Genomic DNA, 19,228 nt, shown 5'->3' on the forward strand with positions numbered 1-19,228 from the left:
AAAAAGATAATTGATAATTAGAATAGTGATACAGGAATTTCAACATTTGAAAACAAAATATCAGCAAAGACAGAACAGAGAAATAAGTGGAAAAAGTCACATAATAATAATCTAAGATAATATCATGAAATTGAAAGGGCCCAATAAGTGCTCAGCACAGTCCCGATGCTGTACTTCACCAAAGCACACCATTGTGAAATTCAGAACATCATGGATAAAAAGAAGATTCTGTATGCATCCAGAAAGAAAACAAAATAAATTACTTAAGAAGGATCCAGAATCAGAATGGCTGTCGACTTCTCAGCAGCAGCACCAGAAACTAGACGTCAACGGAGGAAAGTTGTCAAAATTCTGAGTGACGATAATACCCATCTAGAATTCTAAACTCAACCAAATTATTGATTTATTAAATGTGACAATATGAAGATATTTTCAAACTTGAAAGATCTAAAATAATACATCACTCACATATACCTTCTCAAGAAATGATTGAGAAGATGTCTTTCACCAAAATAAGAGAATAAATCCATATAAAGGAGAGAGAATCTAGAAAACAGTGGATCCACTCAAGAGAGAAGCAAATGGAATTCTCAGTATAATGGTCAAGGGAGAGAACATGATGATAGCTCTGGACCAGGCCTTGAGAGAAACTAGTCCAGATTACAGCAGATCAAAAAACTCTAGAAGACTAGGTACATGTATGATATATCAATTTAAAGACAAAGAAGTTAGCATGCAAGAAAGGCTTAAGAAGAAATATTGCCACAAGAAAGAACTGTTAAAACACTTCATGTTTGAACATTTAAAAAGGAGATACAGATAACTTGTGAGAGTTTAAAAATGAATTCAGGATAAATATATAGAAAACTAAATGACAGAAAAAAACGAGAACAAAATTCTAGGGAAAATAAAATGCTATGCAAATGGTGAAAAATAATCATTTATCCTATATAGCTCATTGGTAAATAGCTTTATACATATATATGCTATTTTTAATAATGTGAATACTTATCACCTATTTAACCAAAATTATGATATATTGAGGGGCTAGGGAAACAAAAAATGAATGAGAAAGAGGTGGAGTGACAGAAGTTAAATGTTAATTTTCCATAGTAGAAAGTCATTATGTATTGCTTAAAATTAAAAAACCAAAACTAACAGTAAGCGTATTATTTAAAGGAACAGAGGTAAGTAATAAAGGAAATAGCTAAAAGAGAATAAAGTAGTTGCTTGCAGGAAAGAAAACTGGCGTTGGGAGAGGTAGGCACTTTATTGCTATTCCATAAAAATAATACAAACCTATTGAACTATTTGCCCATGTTACTTTGATGTAGAAAAAAAGAAAAATAAATTGTAGTAAAAATAACAGGGCACTCATAATCTTGAAAAAATGAATTTGATTAATAGATATTTTCCATCCTAATTTGATAAAATATTTGTGGACAGCAGTGTCAAGCTTTGGCCCAGTTGAAAAAATAAAATAAAATAAATTAATTAAATAAGATGGAACTTCCTAAAAAAGAAAATAAAGAGGAATGTTTCTTTATCTTCTACTAGAACAGTGGTTTGTTCGGATTTTTTTTTTTTTTAGGAAACACAGCTTTACTGGCCGAGGACTGCCTTTCCTGTGGAAGGAAAAGTTATGCTAAGCCGAGTGCTAAAGTCAAAGAGCTGCAGAGCCACGCCTGCTGTTTTCAATTAGCATGCCAGTCCCAATGGCATGTCCGGCAGACGGTGTTTTATTAAGGGTTGGTCATCTCCTCCTCCAAGCCACGTGAACAGCCTGCGGTTCTACATGCTTCCTTTGACCTTCCAGTCCCTCTGGAGTTGTGTGACCACTGGAAGCTGAAGCCACAGCTGTCTGCCACTTGACTCCCAAAGCTCAGTGTGATCTGCAATCTTCCCTTGGGATAGAGAAGGAAAGCATGTTGATGGAAAGAAATGGCTCTTCCTGAAATAAAATAGTTTCTTTTCCTCGAGCATGTTTGAGAACTTAAATGAAGGTAATGAGCATACAGAGATGTGGAAGGTGGTCATGTAACAATGCTCAGCAGGAATCAGGTGGGAAGTTCTGGTCCTCTCAGCTAAGGGACGGGTTCTGGGTTAAAGGAGAGTGGCTTTTTACGAATTAGGATGGCAATCATACCGAAAAGCTTGGCATATATGACTCTGGAGAAGAGTGAGCAGACCTGGAATTTAGCCTAAAGAAGAGAAGGTTGAGGGTGATTTAAAGAGGAACTCTGGAGCAGGAAATGTCATTATATTAGGAATGAGGACCAGATGTTCTCAATCTCGTCAGCGCACAAAGTCGAGACAAAGAATGACTTTATAGAATAAAGCAGAACTTCATGATCGTTGTCAAACAGTGGAATGGGGTGTTCGTGGAGGCTGTGGAATTCTCTATAAAAATAATTCCTTTGTCTCATATGAGCATTTGTATGTAAGTTTGCCTTAAGCATTAAAGATTAATGAAACAATCTGTAGGGGGTCCCCTCGTGAGTGTTATTTGCATGACAACAGTCTTTCAGATAAATAAGGAAAAAGGGCCCTTGGAAATCCTACTGATAGTAATCCCTGGATCACACAGCTATAGGGGCCTGAATGAACAGTACAAACACATTTTCTTGTTTTTTCCTTCTATTCTCTTTCCAGTTTCCTGTACATGTTGATAAACATGTTGATTACACTGATCAGAGTAACAGAGGGACAACAATCCCTCAATTGCATCCTTTCACCACTTTGTTCACCATTATTGTGTTGGAGACAGAAAAGTTTATTACTTAAGACAAATATACCTTAATGTCTTAGACCTTCTTTGCAATGAAATGAAGTTTTGTTTTGATGCTTTTAAGATATTCAGTGAGATGACAGGAGTAATTTACAGGTTTGAATAAAAACATTCCTTTTATTTTTCTTAAATGGTATGGCAGTAACATAATGTATGGTTAATTCTTCCATTTGATCTAATACTTACTTGATATGTAATTTTACTTTAAGTCTTGCAAAATATCCATTCACCTTTAAGATGGAAATATCCACAAGACCCACAAGACTTGGACATGTCATCTCAGAGAAATTTTAACAAACAAACCAATAATGTATTGGTGACTGTAATTCACTGTAATCTGTAGTTAGAATAAGTAATTTTCAATTTATATTTCCTATGCTTCAAATCAAAGCTAACATTTTAATTAGTAAAATGACCATAAAAAAGAGGCTGATAGCTAATTACTACTGATTACTACACTGTTAGCTGATTAACGAGTTCAGTTAGTAAGATAGGTATGAATTTTGATTAGTTAAACTCATCTGTGTATCTTTCAATGAACTAAATTACAATTCTGTTTATTAACCTGCTGCAATTTTGGTGAAGTTTTTATATTATTTAACAAAGAAATGGTATTCAAAGGAAAGGAAAAACTACAAATATATAAACTAAATTGATATATATATAAATAATATAGAGCTATCTTCTCTTTGCGTAATGACAAAAGTTAATACGATGACATTTTTCTTGCACCCATCAACACAGAATCACTGCACTTACTTACCAAATAATTTTTTAAGAAATAAATAAGCAAAATTTCTAGGAATGAAAGGGTCTTGAAATCTATATTTTACCCATCCCTCTGCTTCTAGTCAAGGTTGAATTTAAAGCTGTCTCATAAGATGGCTGGCTCTTAAATCAACTAGCAAGCAGGAAAAGGAATGAGAAGTTATAGGAAGGAGTGTGAATAGCCAATATCACCATATTTGTGTCACAGTACCACCAGGGTTAAAGAATCTTAGGTGCCAATAACTTGTTACTCAGAGTATCAGAAGCTGTGCTGCCCCCAAACTACATAAGCAGCCCAGAAGCCAGAACAAGTGATAGCACCTTGAGAGTTCTTTTAAGGAATACAAAAGTGTTTGCTGTGGAAGGGGTTCAAATATTTTAGGTATATGAATTGATAATTTTATATCCCTAAATCTAGAAGAAATAGGTAGTGTTCTATTTTTATTAGGCTGCTAATAATCCATAGTTGGGATTATTATTTTGGCACCAGGTGGTTATGTCTACCTTCAAACTTTATCAACCTAAAGAGTAATGAGACCAAAATTTCTGTGGCTCAATTACTACAGTAACCCAGAATTATCTCTATATGATTGGAATTAATATTTGTACCATAAACTGTCTTTTTGTGCACCCCACTGTAGAAGATATGGTGTAACAGAGCACTATATCATAGGGGAAAAAACTTCACTACAAAAAACCTTGGTGGTTTGATGACAAATTAGGGTGTAATGAGAAGAACGGATGTAAGTGAGGAAAGGTGGAGGAAAAAGTATGACTGCAAAGTTCCTGGCTTGAGAGGCAGATAGACATAGTGCCCCAGCTGCTGCCCAACATTAGAATGGAAAGACAGTCTGAGGGAGAAGAAATGAGTTTTGTTTAAAACTGTTGTATTTTAGTTACTTACACGGCTTCTTCAAAAAAAAAAAAAATGTTCTAGGAAGTACAAAATTAAGATTGAACCACAAGTGGGAGGAGAATATGTAAGTCTAAAATGTAGTGTGTGAAAAGCATTGGATTGGAGTAGAAGCTTTCTGTGGCAATGCACACTGGGAGGCTGGACAAAGAGTCATAAGCAGATTGTTGGAAAAACAAGAGTTGAAAGAAATTGAAAAGATAAGGAAGCACAGCAATGTAGAAGCTTTATTTCTGTATCATTTTCTGTGTTTTTATATTTATGTGATTCTCCATGAAACCTTTCTTTAAAATTATTTTATAAAGGAAAATTGAACAAAATTATATGCTATTTGATAATATAATACTACAAATTTATAACGACATATAAAATCTTAAGAGGTTATTATGCCCTCTTTATGAAAATATCATAGAAAAAGAGTTCAAGGAAGAGGTGGTCTAAACTATTAAGAAATATCTGTTTGTAATTAACCCATATGAAATCAGAACTAATTCATAGTAGATGAACTCAAAAAGTACCTACATGATTTTTTTATATTTTTTCCATAAGAAATATAGCTAAAAATAGAGACAGAATTAGTCACAAATTTTTATCAAATATGTGATTTTTATTAAAAGTGTCCACTGACTTGGCTTTAATTCAAGAAGAAAGCAATTCCATGGCAAACTTAATTCTCTAAATATAATATTTAGGCCTGGGTTATTTCCTTTTTTTTTTTTTAAACTTTTCCTATTCAGTTTCTAAGTTTCCCAGACAGGTACAACTTTGTAATCCTTTCAGTATATCTACATAATCTCATTTGTTTGACAACTGTCAATCGTTTGTCAGTATTTGAAATACACTTTAAGCTGCTTTAAAATAAATGGAAGCAGAAAAAATTTGACTATGTAAAATGAAATAGGATAAAACTTTTCTTGAGTATAATTTAATAATATTGATCATGTTCTCGGTGACTTTTAAACCATTCGACAGTTCAAAGGTGAATTTCTGGCTGACCAGACTCAGTTATATTCTGAGGGGAACCATGTGCTGCTTAGTAATTTCTAAGACTTTTTACCTTAAAATCAGTTAAAGTTGGATCTTTACGGGGTTCTGTTTTTCTTGGGACTCAAATACAAATCCATATTTACATTTTTGTTTTTGTTTTCAAGACAGATGCTCACTCTGTCATCCAGGTTAGAGGGCAGTTGTGCTATCTCCTCTCACTGTAGCCTTGAATCCCGGGCTCAAGGACCCTTTCACCTCGACTCCTGAGTAGCTGGGACTACAGGCACACACCACCAAACCCAGCTATTTTTTTATTATTATTATTATTATTATTATTATTACTACTACTTGTTGGACAGACAAGGTCTACACTATGTCACCCAGTCTTGGTCTTGAACTCCTGAGCTCAACCAATCCTCCTGTTTTGGCCTCCCAAGGGGCTGGGATTACAGGCGTGAGCTACCGCACTTGGCCCTATTTGACTGTTTTGAAGATTTTCCTGGGCGTGTTTTGTGGTATTAAAATACTATTATGTACAGAATTAACAAAAAAAGCTTCCTTTAGTATACCATATTTCACAAATCCCCAAATAGTTTTAATATACTCAAAATTAGCATTGAATTTTTCGCATGATTCATGTGTAATTTTATTAGTGGCCTCATTCGGTAACACCTCCATAATGGTGGACACGGAATTTGTCTCTATGCTTAAAGGATAATTTTGGAAGTTGGAGTCAATTTCATTATCTGGGGGCTGATTAATGCTAATGGTGGAGACAAACAGTGAGACAACACATTTGGGAACTTTTAAGATTTTTCCTAATTACCCAAAAGTCAACCAAAAAAAAAAAAAAAAAAAAAAAAAAAAGAGCAAGAGAGAGATTTAATGCCTGAAAAAGTAACCAGAGGACACTATTCTGTGTAACAAAGTGCTCCCTGCTCTCAACTATTGACTCTGTAACAGTCCTCCCTGTTGGGAGGTGAGGGGATGGCTCTCCAGCATTCTTAATGTTGTCTTCTATGTGGAGGAATCCCACCAGTGTGATGTTCTTAGCCTCTCTCTACTCCTTCATTTATTTCTCTTCAAAAAGACACAGCATTCAATCTGATGGGTAAATCCAAAAGAAACTAGATACATATAAACTAATCTATTTCTATCCCCATTTATTTTGGGAAGAAGGCATCTGGCAGTCCAGTACTTTTTGTAACTGGGTAGGTAAGTTTATCTAGTTCTGAGGATCAGTATTTGGAAGTTCACTTGCCCATACATTTAAACCATATTCTATTTTATTAGCTTCATTGGGAATTATTTTGTTTTCCATCTGACTTACTCTGTTGTCCTACTTCTCAGTTAGTTCATAAGCCAAACAGAATAGAGAGTTGTTGAGAACTGAGCCTGTTAAACATCAACACTCCTCTCCTGGCTAACAGTCTCTTATTCATGTTTTCGTACAACAAATATTGATGAAGCCTTTGCTACATATTGGATCCTGCACTTGGTGCTGTAGGTGGTGAGAAGGTGAAGTCAGTCCCAGCTCTAATCTAATCCTGGCTTATGTCTATCTTCTGAGAGTGAATTATAGGGTCAGCTCTCAATCCAGACAAAGCCATTATGTTGGCTGTGAAACTGGAGGAATTAAGTGAGGAAAGGAAGGGAGCATGGGCTTTAATTTTGCCTTGTACAGCTCCTACTCCAATAATTGACAAAAGATAAATTTATTAAATGTAAACAGGTCAGACTAAGAGAAAATCTTTTTGTTCATGATTTATGAAAGTTTATTTGAAATTTAAGGTCTTTGTGAACTAAAATTATATTATTTTTACATTTTTGAATGATGCCTACAGAATCATACTTTTGTTCCCAAATGTTTAATACTGCCTAAATAAATGTTTTGATCAAATCCATTTGACTATTTTTGCTTTAATTGTGATTTGGGTTGTCTATGAACTCCTTCCTCTTCCATCTTGTTTCCTTTATCCCAGTGATAGAAAATTGAAACAAGCTTTCAACTTTGTTTAACAAGTAGAAACAAGTTTGCTACTTCTTTCTTAGTCTACTCACTACGTAATTGACAACTGACCAGATTATGAATCCTTACCTCCTTTATGACTGTCTCCTAAATGTGTTGTTTCTGCTTCTTCACTGAGCTTTCCTAAACAGCCTTACAAAATTTAGGGAAAAAAATAAAGGGAACATGGATGAATCTTGGGACTCTCTTAACAGTAGGCCTAGAATAGTACAGAAATAACATCTTTGCAGAATGTGTTGTTAAACAGCCCGGGAAAAGGGATGGAGGCTTTCCCAAAACCCAAACAACGTTTCTTCCACCTGGAACGCATACCATTATTTTGCCTGAGAGACCAACCTGTTCCAAATTCCTCTTTCATTCCAATCTACTGCCAGGCCAAGGTCTACCCAAACCTGTCTGTCACCCATAATGAGCTGGATAATGTCAGTGGACTGGGATGAATTTCTGTTTTCTCAAAGATACTCCGTTCCAAGAAATATAAGACCTTTTTTTTAACTATGTGAACAGTAAACGTATGTACTGTTTATAGAGCATGCCAAAATAGTTTAAAAATGATACTATGGAAAATTATTAACCAAGCACTTTGCAACTTTTCAAGATAGAATTTAAATGCAGTTTCAAGCACTCTCATTTAAAAAACTTTTTATCTGTTTCTGACGGTGACTGGTTTTGACTCTGCTAGGAAAATCTCAGGATGGAAATTTCCTGAGCTGACAGTAGGTCATGCTGAATTAGAGACATCACTCATGTGGGGGGAGGGGGTAGCAGTTAAAGAATGTAACTGAATTTATTTCTCGTTAGTTATATATTCATAAAAGCATTGAAGAGTAACTTTCTAATTTCCCAGTTTTAAAAACAATGGATCAGTTTTTCCATTCCGCTTCTCCTAATACGATGGTAGCAAAGAGGTACTCAAAGGAAGTTTCAACTCACATCATGTTTCAGAACTTTTTTTCCTAAGAATGTTGTCCTTTTCTTTTCTTTTCTTCCCCAAGTCCCAATTATCTTTTCCATGACATATGATTGTGATATCAAAAGCAGATATATTGTACTCTACAAATGGACCTCTAACATTTAAACCTAATTAAGAGGCACACAGAATTTCACTGGAAATTCTGACTCAGGCAGGCTGAAATATACACCCCATCTGTGCTTACCCTTTATCTACCAGTGTGTTCTTAGTTAAGAAAATTAGACTATTCCTTTGCCACTAGATATTTTTGTTCACTACTCACATTAGTGGGCACCTTAAAAACTGAAATTTTAATATGGGGATAACAATTAATTTAATCCAGTGCTTGAGAGGAGGCCAGGAATTGAAAGCAAAAGGAACTTTGATTCTTTTTAGTAACTTTCATTCCTCTCTTAGCTTTTAACAAGGGAAGTTCTCTCTTGTGCTCCTTTCCTGACATCATCTTTAACTTTGTTTGCTCTTATCCTTTCTTTTGAAAATTTCCCCCAACTCAATGTAACTGTATTAATCAGCTATAGCTACTATGATACTACATAACAAACCACTCAAAAGTTCAGTGCACTGGAACCACAAGTGTTTATTTCCTCTTCTACAGGTCTGTGGTTTGTTTGGGATGGTTCTGCTGCAGGCTATGAGTTGACTGTGCTTCATCCCAGGCTTCAGGTTAACTACAAATGGGCTTTGTATGTCTCCACATACCCCTAGAACCATGAGCTATCCAAGTCATATTCTCATCACAGTGGTTCACAGAAGACCAAGGAGGCAAGCAAAAAGCTAGGATGTCTCTTAAGATCTTGGCTCAGAATTCCATATTCGTTGGCCAAAAACTTCATGTGGCCAAACCCAACATCCTTGGAATAGAGAAATCTCCACTCATGGTCATGCACTACCAGACACATGGCAGGAGGGAGAATTGAGAAAAATGACTGAATCTATAGTGATCAATGGAAGGTAAAATATTCCATTGTTTCTGGACTCCACCTCAGGCTGCACATTAAATGTGATGTGACTTGCCACTGGTGTTATATTATACAATAGGTTCCATTAAAAATAAATGTTGCATTTAAGACAATGTTGTATTTTAGAAAATGATTCATACACATTTTATCAACCTCATGTAATAATGCCAATTACAAATGAACACATAGGATTTCATAGCCATTCATACAGATAGGCAAGCATTCTCAGAAACATTTGTCTTTCTCTTGTATTCATCAAACATAATTATACTTCCCAAACCCCAGTACATCCTTGGATATTGCAGTGATTTTCCTTTATTCTCTCTAACTCTTATTCCATGGTTTAGGCATGGAATAAGGAAAGTTATACAAAAAGTTACCTAAAAAAATAAGAAATTAGAAAGGGAAAATGTAACAAAAAGCAAGTGCTAAGTAAATGGGATGAAACAGTTCTGACAATACTCATTGTGAGTCTATGCAGATCAAATAGACTAGAATCTGAGGTCTCTATTCAGTCCCAAGTGAGCCTTAAAAGACATTACAAGGAAATGAATGGGTTCATCACAATTAATTCCTACTATCATCTTAAACCTGGAATTTAAGATATGTCACCAAAACTGGTAACGATAAAGTCTCACTAACTAGTCAGGAGCCAACTCTAGTGACTGAAACAGTAATCTGATACGTATTCGGTGCCTGGAAAATAAGCAAGCACTCATAAATGTTTATCATTATTATTCCTTTTATTATTGTATATGAGTTACTGTGCTACATGCTACAGATAAAGTGGTGGGCAAAACACATATGGGTGCACTCTGCAAATTGTCAGTGGCTAAACTCAACATTTGGTCTTAAGACTATCAGGTAGACCTATACACAATGAATCTTGTTTAAGAGTAGTTTTTGTGAAAATTACTTAATGTTTTTAGTTCCCTGCATATTCAATTTGAATTAACAACAGACTATGGCTACAATGGAAAATTGTTTTACTGATATTTACTGATAGGTTAATTAATAGAGATATATTTCCCAAATAGGTTAATTAATAGAGATATATTTTCCTAAAAAGGGAAGGCAATCACCCCACTTTGCTCTTGACAAGTCAGTAAACATATGGAGAACGATATTAAGTTTATGTTACCAAGTATTAACATTTTCAGAAAATTAATGAACAATTGAACCATTCACAGAAGAGGGCACCCAAAAGGGTAATTTATCTGGAAATATTTGTATAAGGAAAAGATGAAGGGACAAGTGACTTTAATCTTAAAGAAGAGAAATAATTTTTAGATAACTTTCTTAATAAGTGTTTAAAAGGTTACTGTGGTCAATATATTATTTTGTTACCATAGAGGCCAAAACTTGCAGTAAAGACAGAACTGATTGTGTTTAGTATAGCTGTAACTATGATTGTCATATTTAAACAAGAAAATAGATACCTATATAACTTGATATATTTTTTTCCTGGAAATATTCAGGAAATGCTCAATAGTATGAAGAGTTATTTAAAATTTTATTGTTTCAGGCTACAATTCTATGCTACTAGTTTTCCAAAGGAACATGCATATATCCTGACCCACTCATTTATTCATTTCTTTAGTTTTTAATTCAACAAATATTCTTCGAAAATTTACTAAATTTTGTGCAATGATCTTAGCATCAGGAATATAGCAGTAAAGAAGAAAAACAAAATCATTGTCCTCATGAGCCCTATGTTCAAGTAAGTAAAAAATTTGTAAATAAATAATCTCATATTATTATAAATTCTATTAAGAACATGTATTTAAAATTGTTTCAAGAATGTCAAAAACGCATGTTTTGTGTGTGCCCACTCCCCATACCAACTCTATCACTTTCAGTCTCTTTTCATTTTCATGCTGAGATCTAAATGTTTAAGTCACGATATGGTGTGGCAGAGGAAGGACTGAAATATGCACTAGATAGATCTGGCTTCATCCTTGGCACGGCTATTTACTAGCTATGTGAGCTTAAGCAATTTACTAGCAACATATCTTTGACCCTCACTTTCCTTATTTATAAAATGCAGGGAAATGCTGATAGCATTTGTACAAGGATAAAATGAGATGACATGTGAGATAATTACCTTTTTGATAGTTTTTATTGGTAGCTCCCACCATCACCACTCTTCTCCACAAATTTACATATTCTCTTCCCTTGCCTTACTTGAGGCTGAACTTCAGGGACTGCATCTCCTGGTTTCCCTTGTTGATTGGTTCCCAGTTCAGTTCAGCGATTGGAAGCACTGGCAGGAGATTGGCGAATACAAAAAAGAGAGGTAAGAGTATTTCTTCCCTTATGTTTCTATGAGTTGGCAGGTATATTTAGCACTAGCCGCATCCCTCCAAGACCAATGCTTCAACCAGATGGCCCATATTTTTAATAATCCTAGCTCCCTCTGTGCTTGAGTAACTTCATTTCCTCCCTGACCTTTCTGTCCTTGGAGTAATGTTTTCTTACTGATGTGAGTCCATGGATGCCTCACTATCCCTTCACCCCCCACACACATCCATAAGTAGTCCTTCATTAAAGTCTCTGCATTTGAACCATCTGGGAAGAATCGTTTCCTGTAGGGATTCTGAATAATACAGTATTTCCTACCAGGAATAGCCACATAAAGTAGCTCCTTAATAGGTTATTCAGAAGCTGGTTTGTTAAGTGTTGGATGAAGGCATTATCTTCCTGAAGGAAAATAGGAGATAGGTAATGGCTTGCTGTGGTATCATAATTACTCGGATTATTGCCAGCGCTGGCATAGGATGGAGGATCAGGTATCCAATTCCTGTTGCATTTCATTTATATGTCAATACTGGTAATTATAAAAAGCATGGGCTGGCTACCTACTTATGACTATGCAGGGAGCTCAAACAAACAAACAAACAAAAAACAAGAAAAGTGCACAGCAACTTAAATTTCAAACACAAAGCACTAGTGGAGAACTAGACAGCTCCTATAGTGAATCTTAAAAGAATCCCTTATATCTCGTAACTGCAGGACAGACATGCCTGAAGACTGGGCCCCAATGTATAATTGTGTAAGTAGCAGAATTGCTGCATTTTATAAATATACATCATTACCAAAGCACTTATGATAAGTTTAGGGCATTGGCTGAGAAGTTGCACTGCGAGACTGGGGATAAGGATATTTGGATAGGATAGACCCATTTGAATGTGTACACTTTGATTTTCCAAATCAACTCAAGATTGTTTTGCAAAAAGAAGGAGCCTTTCTTTCCTGGTATTAGAAAAATAAACTTCCTATGTAGAAAGACCTTTCAATGACCTAATCTGCGCTTTTGACTCACAAAGGGATGCCAGTTCTTCTCAAAAGCCACCCCCCCACACACACTATCTCTCATTGCCTCTGTACCCATAACTAGAGTTATATCTCAGCAGCCCTCAGGTATAGAATTGATAACCCTATTTCATAAAGAGACAGTATGTATCATAAAACTTAAAAGATCTTTTAAAACTGAATCATCATGAACCTTATAAACTGTGTAGGGATGGTTTCTAAGAGTGTTATACTGAAGAAGACAAAATACAATGGTGAATTGAACCAATTCATCAATAGATAATATATGCACTTACCCAGTATTTTGAATTAGTGTGCCAGCCAAGGCAACTGTAAGCACCTCTAGTAGTTGTCTTTGTTGGCTACTGAAGCCTGGATTTAATGAAAAACAACATTTCATGATATTAATCTGCCAGAACTTTCTTGATCTAATTGGAAGAAAAAAAAAAAAAAACATAAGACTTTAAAGAATTAAGGTCTTGAGGCTGATTTATTATATGCAATGTATACACCTTCCTTGTCTGTCCATCAAGATATCCAGAGAACACTGTACCTTTTTCTGTGAAGGCATTAAAAAAATAATACTCTTTCCATCAAAGCAAATAAGAAAATTCACAAAGAAGAGAATAGCATCTTCAGAAAGTTTTGAAGTGGCTCTTTGACAAACTGAAAATAAAGGTGGGGGATGCTGCCATTGTATTAGGATCTCTCATTTCTTGTTTATGAGAGAAGAAATCTCTCATTTAAATGAGAATAATGGAATCCTGGGGTAGGAAAGGCCATGTGGTAGTGCTTAACCTTCAGATAAAAGGTGGTTGCAATTACCATAATCAGTCACAGAGATGGGGTGGCAATCAGGGTTTTGACCTGCAGGAATCTGTGGCGGTGGCTAATGACAATGTTCCCTGTCATAAAGTGGATGGGTGGTTGATGAGGTATTACTTGATCTATATAATTGCAAAAAGTGTATGTCTTCTAAACAGCAATCTGGCTTGAGTTGCCAAAGAGACGGGGGTGGATTCATGACCTCTTATAGCCTCTCACTCAGTTTCTAGACCTAGGAAGTTTTTGAGGACCCTGCAAATCAACCCCAGGGAAAATGGTTAGATGGTCTTTGGAGAATGACTGTGAATTATCAACAATTTTATCTGATTTTAGCTGTTATTCTAAAAGTGATATCTAGACTGGTGAAAATTAACATAGCTCCTGCTTAATAGGATAGCAACTATTCAACTGGCAAACATTTTTCTTTTCTCATCCCTAGGGACACTATACGAAGCCTCCAGCACATACAGGGCATATTCATAGAATTTTGGAGCAAAGCAACAATTCGTCCATTTGAGAAGCAGCTGTCAGGAGCATCACTTCTGTGTCCGGAATTGGTGGGTTCTTGGTCTCACTGACTTCAAGAATGAAACCACGGACCCTCGCAGTGAGTGTTACAGTTCTTAAAGATGGTGTGTCTGGAGTTTGTTCCTTCTGATGTTTGGACATGTCCGGAGTTTCTTCCTTCTGGTGGGTTCATGGTCTCTCTGGCTTTGGAGTGAAGCTGCAGACCTTCGTGGTGAGTGTTACAGCTCATAAAGGTGGCACAGCCCCAAAGAGTGAGCAGCAACAAGACTTACTGAGAAGGGCAAAAGAACAAAGCTTCCACAGTGTGGAAGGGGATGCAGGCTAGGGCAGTCTGCTTTTATTCCCTTAACTGACCCCAGAGCTAGACCCACATCCTGCTGATTGGCCCATTTTACAGAGAGCTGATTGGTCCGTTTTGACAGGGTGCTGATTGGTGCATTTACAAACCTTGAGCTAGACACAGAGTGCTGATTGGTGCATTTACATTCCTTTAGCTAGACACAAAAGTTCTCCAAGTCTCCACTAGATTATCTAGACACAGAGCACTGATTGGTGCATTTACAAACCTTGAGCTACACACAGGGTGCTGATGGGTGCGTTTACAATCCTCCAGCTAGACATAAAAGTTCTCCAAGTCCCCACCAGATCAGTTAGATACAAAGTGCTAATTGGTGCATCCACAAACCCCGAGCTAGACACAGAGTTCTGATTGATGCATTATAATCCTCCAGCTAGACATAAAAATTCTCCAAGTCCCCACCCTACTCAGAAGCCCAGCTGGCTTCACCTAGTACATGCTAACCTGGGACTGTAGGCGGAGCTGCCCATCAGTCTCCCTGTACACCCGCACTCCTCAGTCCTTTGGCGGTGGATGGGACTGGGCACGGGGGAGCAGGAGGTGGTGCCTGTCAGGGAGGCTTGGGCTACGTGGGAGCCCATGGCAGGGCAGGGCTCTGGCATGGTGGGCTGCAGGTCCCGAGCCCTGCCCTGCAGGGAGGTGGCTGAGGCCCGGTTAGAATTTGAGCAGGGCAAAAGTGGGCGGCACTGCTGGTGGACCTGGCGCACCCTCCGCAGCTGCTGGCCCAGGTGCTAAGCCCCTCACTGCCCAGGGCCAGCGGCGCCAGCTGGCTGCTCTGAGTGTGGGCCCACTGAGCCCATGCCCACCGAACTGGTGCTGGTCTGCCAGCACCTTGCACAGCATCTGTTCCCGCCCACGCCTCTTCCTCCTCACCTCCCGGCAAGCAGAGGGAGCCAACTCTGGCCTTGGCCAGCCCAGAGAGGGGCTCCCACAGTGCAGTGGGGGGGTGCTGAAGGGCTCATCAAGTGCAGCCAGAGTGGGCGCTGAGGCGGAGGAGGCGCGGAGAGCAAGCGAGGGCTACCAGCGCGTTGTCACCTCTCACTTCCACTGTAAAAAGTGCTAAAATCTAGTGTTTGGGGTTTTGAATGCATGAACATCTAGCTAGAAACCACATCTCAACCTCCCTAGTATCCCCTTCCCACAGGTTGCATAGATACGCAGGAACCCAGCTTCTACCATACGGAAGAGGATCATATCCTAGGAGTAGCAAATGCTATAAATATAAGTTTCTGAATAATCACCTGCAACAGAGCTGCCCCAGCAGCCCACACTGGCCAGACATTTCATGTGAGAGAGAGAGAGAGAGAGAGAGAGAGAGAGAAACTTACCTACTATTTAGGCCACTGTATTCTGAGGTCTTTCTATTTCACCAGCTGAGCTTTTACATTACCTAATATTCTGTGAATGCTGCTGTTGCCCTCATTCCCTTCTTCCTCCTGCTATTACCAGAATGAAGTCTTCACTTTCCTTTCAACTTAACTAATAAACAATCATAAACCTAAAGAATACCAGATGCCATTTTTACCTATTAATTTGGGAAATAATATTTAATAACATTCAGTATGAGAGATGATGTATAAAATAGAACTCTCACAATTAGTAGAATGACAAATTGATACAAACCCTATGGAGGATAATTTGGCATAATCAATCAAAATTTTGAAGGTAGGTAGTCTTTGATCCGCAATGCCATCTAGGAAGCTGTTGTACATGAACATTGATTGCAGCATTGATTGATGCAGCAAAAATGCTGGTAATAGCTTAAAGTTATCACTGGGACAAATATTAAACTGAACTAGTGTCTCTATTATGAAATCCCATACCACTATTAAGTGAATGATACAGGTCTACACATCTTGATATAGAATAAACAGGCCAGGTACGGTGGCAGACGCCTGTAATCCCAGCAGTTTGGGAGGCCAAGATGGGCAGATCACGAGGTCAGGAGATTGAGACTATCCTGGCTAACATGGTGAAACCCCATCTCTACTAAAAATACAAAAAACAAAAACAAAAACAAAAAACAAAAAAAAATTAGCTGGGCGCGGTGGCAGGCACCTGTAGTCCCAGCTACTCAGGAGGCTGAGGCAGGAGAATGGCCTGAACCCAGGAGGTGGAGCTTGCAGTGAGCCAAGATTGCGCCACTGCACCCCAGTCTGGGTGACAGAGAGAGACTCCGTCTCAAAAAAAAAATAAAAAAAAAAAAAAAAAGAAGAAACATAAAAACTCTCCACAGTGCTGCATGAAAAAAGCAAGGTACAAATTATTTGCAAATAAAAGTATATAAATATATATACTACACAGATAAGCATACACACACACACACACACACACACACACACAGAGAGAGAGAGAGAGAGAGAGAGAGAGACATTAAATGATAGACAACACACAAATCCTAGAAGGAACATCAACCCCCTTAATGCACTCTGGGGAAATTTCATTTTTAGCTGTTTATATGTAAAACTGTCTTGAATTTTATATAGTAACAATAACTAAAAACAACAAAAATAAACTATTAGGCTTAAAGAACTTAAAGGGGTTGGTGAAATTCCAGGTTCTGCTTTGGGGAAATTTATTCTAAATCTAGTAATTACTTTCCCTTTTTAAAGAGGAAACTTATGCCCCCGGAAATCTTTTACACCTCTTAGGATAAACATTATCATTGTTGGCTAACTTGCGCACGAATTTCAGAAGTAAATAATTTCTTTTTTCTCAAAGTAAGGTGTTGATTCATCTTAAAAAATCCAAGATTTAAAAATCTGAGAGGAAATTTTGTAAAACAATCATTTATAATTGATGTGGTAAATCATTCTGGATAAACGTCTGGTTTATTTTTAGTTCAATTAATATCAGGGATAGAAAGAAAAACCATCCACAAGCTTACTGATGTTCACAATAAGTATTCTAAAAGTTGCTTAGTAACAGTGGCAATTTACAAGCTCACTAACAACCCCAAGTTTATCCTATTCCCTGGATAAACTTTGTCAAGTAAACCTAATTTTATTCCTAAAGGCACTATTTCTATCCAAAGAATTACATTACATTTCTACATTTGCTTCTCTTTGATTATTTCTTTAGTCTTACTGCTTGAGGAAAGTAAGAATGTCACGGATAACTTCTTCTCTTCTTCCTGTTTTATGTAAAAAGTTACAACTAAACCTGGAGTACTTCACCTCAACAGACTTATCAAGAGAATGGTTATGAATGGGTATGTGTCAGGTATTTTCCCTCTTCCTACCGTTCACAAGATGAATCCTTATCTAGTGTTACATTTAAGAACAATGCTTACACATCTTATGAATCAAGGTTGCTCTTGCTTCACAGGGTGATTAAGACTTTTCTTTTTGCACACTTCTACTGTTCTCAGCTTGGATGTGGGGCATTTTCCAGGGAGTGACCTTTGCTTTGAAGTTGCCTCTCCAATCCTGTTTCCCTTTTCTTCTGGGAGGATAGAGAGGGCCTGCTTTTCCAGTTTGATTTATTCCGAGAAGAAAAATATTTCCTTTGAATTTATTAGAGCTTTTTGGTTTTTGTCACTTAGTATTGGCATGAACTTTTTTGTTTGGGCTTTGGTTTTGGTTTTCTTGCACAGAAGCAATTGCATTAAGATAGTGGTTTTCCAATTGTGGTCCCTGACCAGCAGCATCTGTATAACTTGGGAACTTATGAAAGGACAGATTCTCAGCTTCATCTCAGATTTACTGAATCTAAAACTCCACCCAGCAGCCAGACTGGACTGATCAGTCTTCATTTAAACAAGCTTTCCAGCTGATTCTGCTGCATGTCTAAGTTTGAAACCAGCACCATCACTCCCCCTACCACCACATGAAATAATATGAAAGGGTCTTAACATTTTAACATATTGCAAGTATACCTGAGCGATTTACACTTGGAAAATGGGACATTATGTTGGGCTAGATTCTGGACACAGTATGGGGTCATCAGAAAAGGTGTTCTCAGTTTGAGTGCTATTGGCCACAGGCATGGAGGGGTGGACATGGGGACTGAAGTGTCCATTTCTTTACTCTTTTGTTTAAGTACTCCTTTACCAGGAAGTACTTGAACCTTGGTATTTCAAGTATGTTCTGAGGACCAGAATCATCAGCTTTTCTAAAAATAGAAATTAGTCCGAGAATGTGCATTTCAAGTAGTTCACCTGATGATTCATATTTACATAAAAATGAGAAGAGTCATTGACCCAGTGAGTACCTGGTGGCCTTTAGTTCAATGTCAAGGTGCCTCTTCTTGCACTTGGTTTTGATTCATGCTCTTCTGATACTTGAACTTCTTTACTGGATTTCTGGCATGTTGCACTTATTTTCTTCTGTTATCTAAGTTAAATAAATGTGGAATTGTTGGGTCAAAGACTGTCTTTTAAACATTGATAGACACTACATAATTGTTCTCCACAGAATGGACCCCTTTATCTTTTCATCAACAATTTGTAAGGGTTCCAGTTTTTTCCAACCATCTGCCATACTGCATAATTTTTAAATATTTAATTTTTTCCAAAACTAAAGGTGAAAAGTCTTATTTTTGTTCTGATTTTTATTACATGTTGGAAATGTTGCTTCTTTTCTGCTGTTTCTGTTTAACTTTATGCCATCACTGATTATCTATTATGTGCCATCAACTTGCAAATTATTTTAAATATATAATAGGTAACACAATAATCCTGCAAGGTATGCTTTCTAGTTTACAATTTAAATCTAAGGATATTCAAGTTCAGAGCAATTAAATCATTTGTCCACTAAGATACACATAGGTTACACACAAATTAAAATT

General features: G+C 37.1%; 1 long non-coding RNA gene across 4 annotated transcripts in view; it reads right to left on the minus strand.

Annotated features, from left to right (window-relative positions):
- The window catches only part of LOC126952097 (uncharacterized), a 122,772-nt gene that overhangs the window by 36,197 nt on the left and 67,347 nt on the right, over positions 1–19,228 (minus strand). The window contains exons 2-5 of one of the 4 annotated variants that reach the window (XR_007724790.1): positions 18,653–18,774; positions 13,026–13,101; positions 11,522–11,680; positions 7,555–7,617 (exon numbers count right to left, since the gene is read on the minus strand). This is a non-coding gene — a long non-coding RNA (uncharacterized LOC126952097). The remainder of the gene's footprint in view (positions 1–7,554; positions 7,618–11,521; positions 11,681–13,025; positions 13,102–18,652; positions 18,775–19,228) is intronic. The other 3 variants (XR_007724788.1, XR_007724789.1, XR_007724791.1) reach the window with 3 other exon arrangements.

This window comes from Macaca thibetana, chromosome 4 (assembly GCF_024542745.1).
Source record: "Macaca thibetana thibetana isolate TM-01 chromosome 4, ASM2454274v1, whole genome shotgun sequence".
NCBI classification, from domain to species: Eukaryota; Metazoa; Chordata; class Mammalia; order Primates; family Cercopithecidae; genus Macaca; species Macaca thibetana.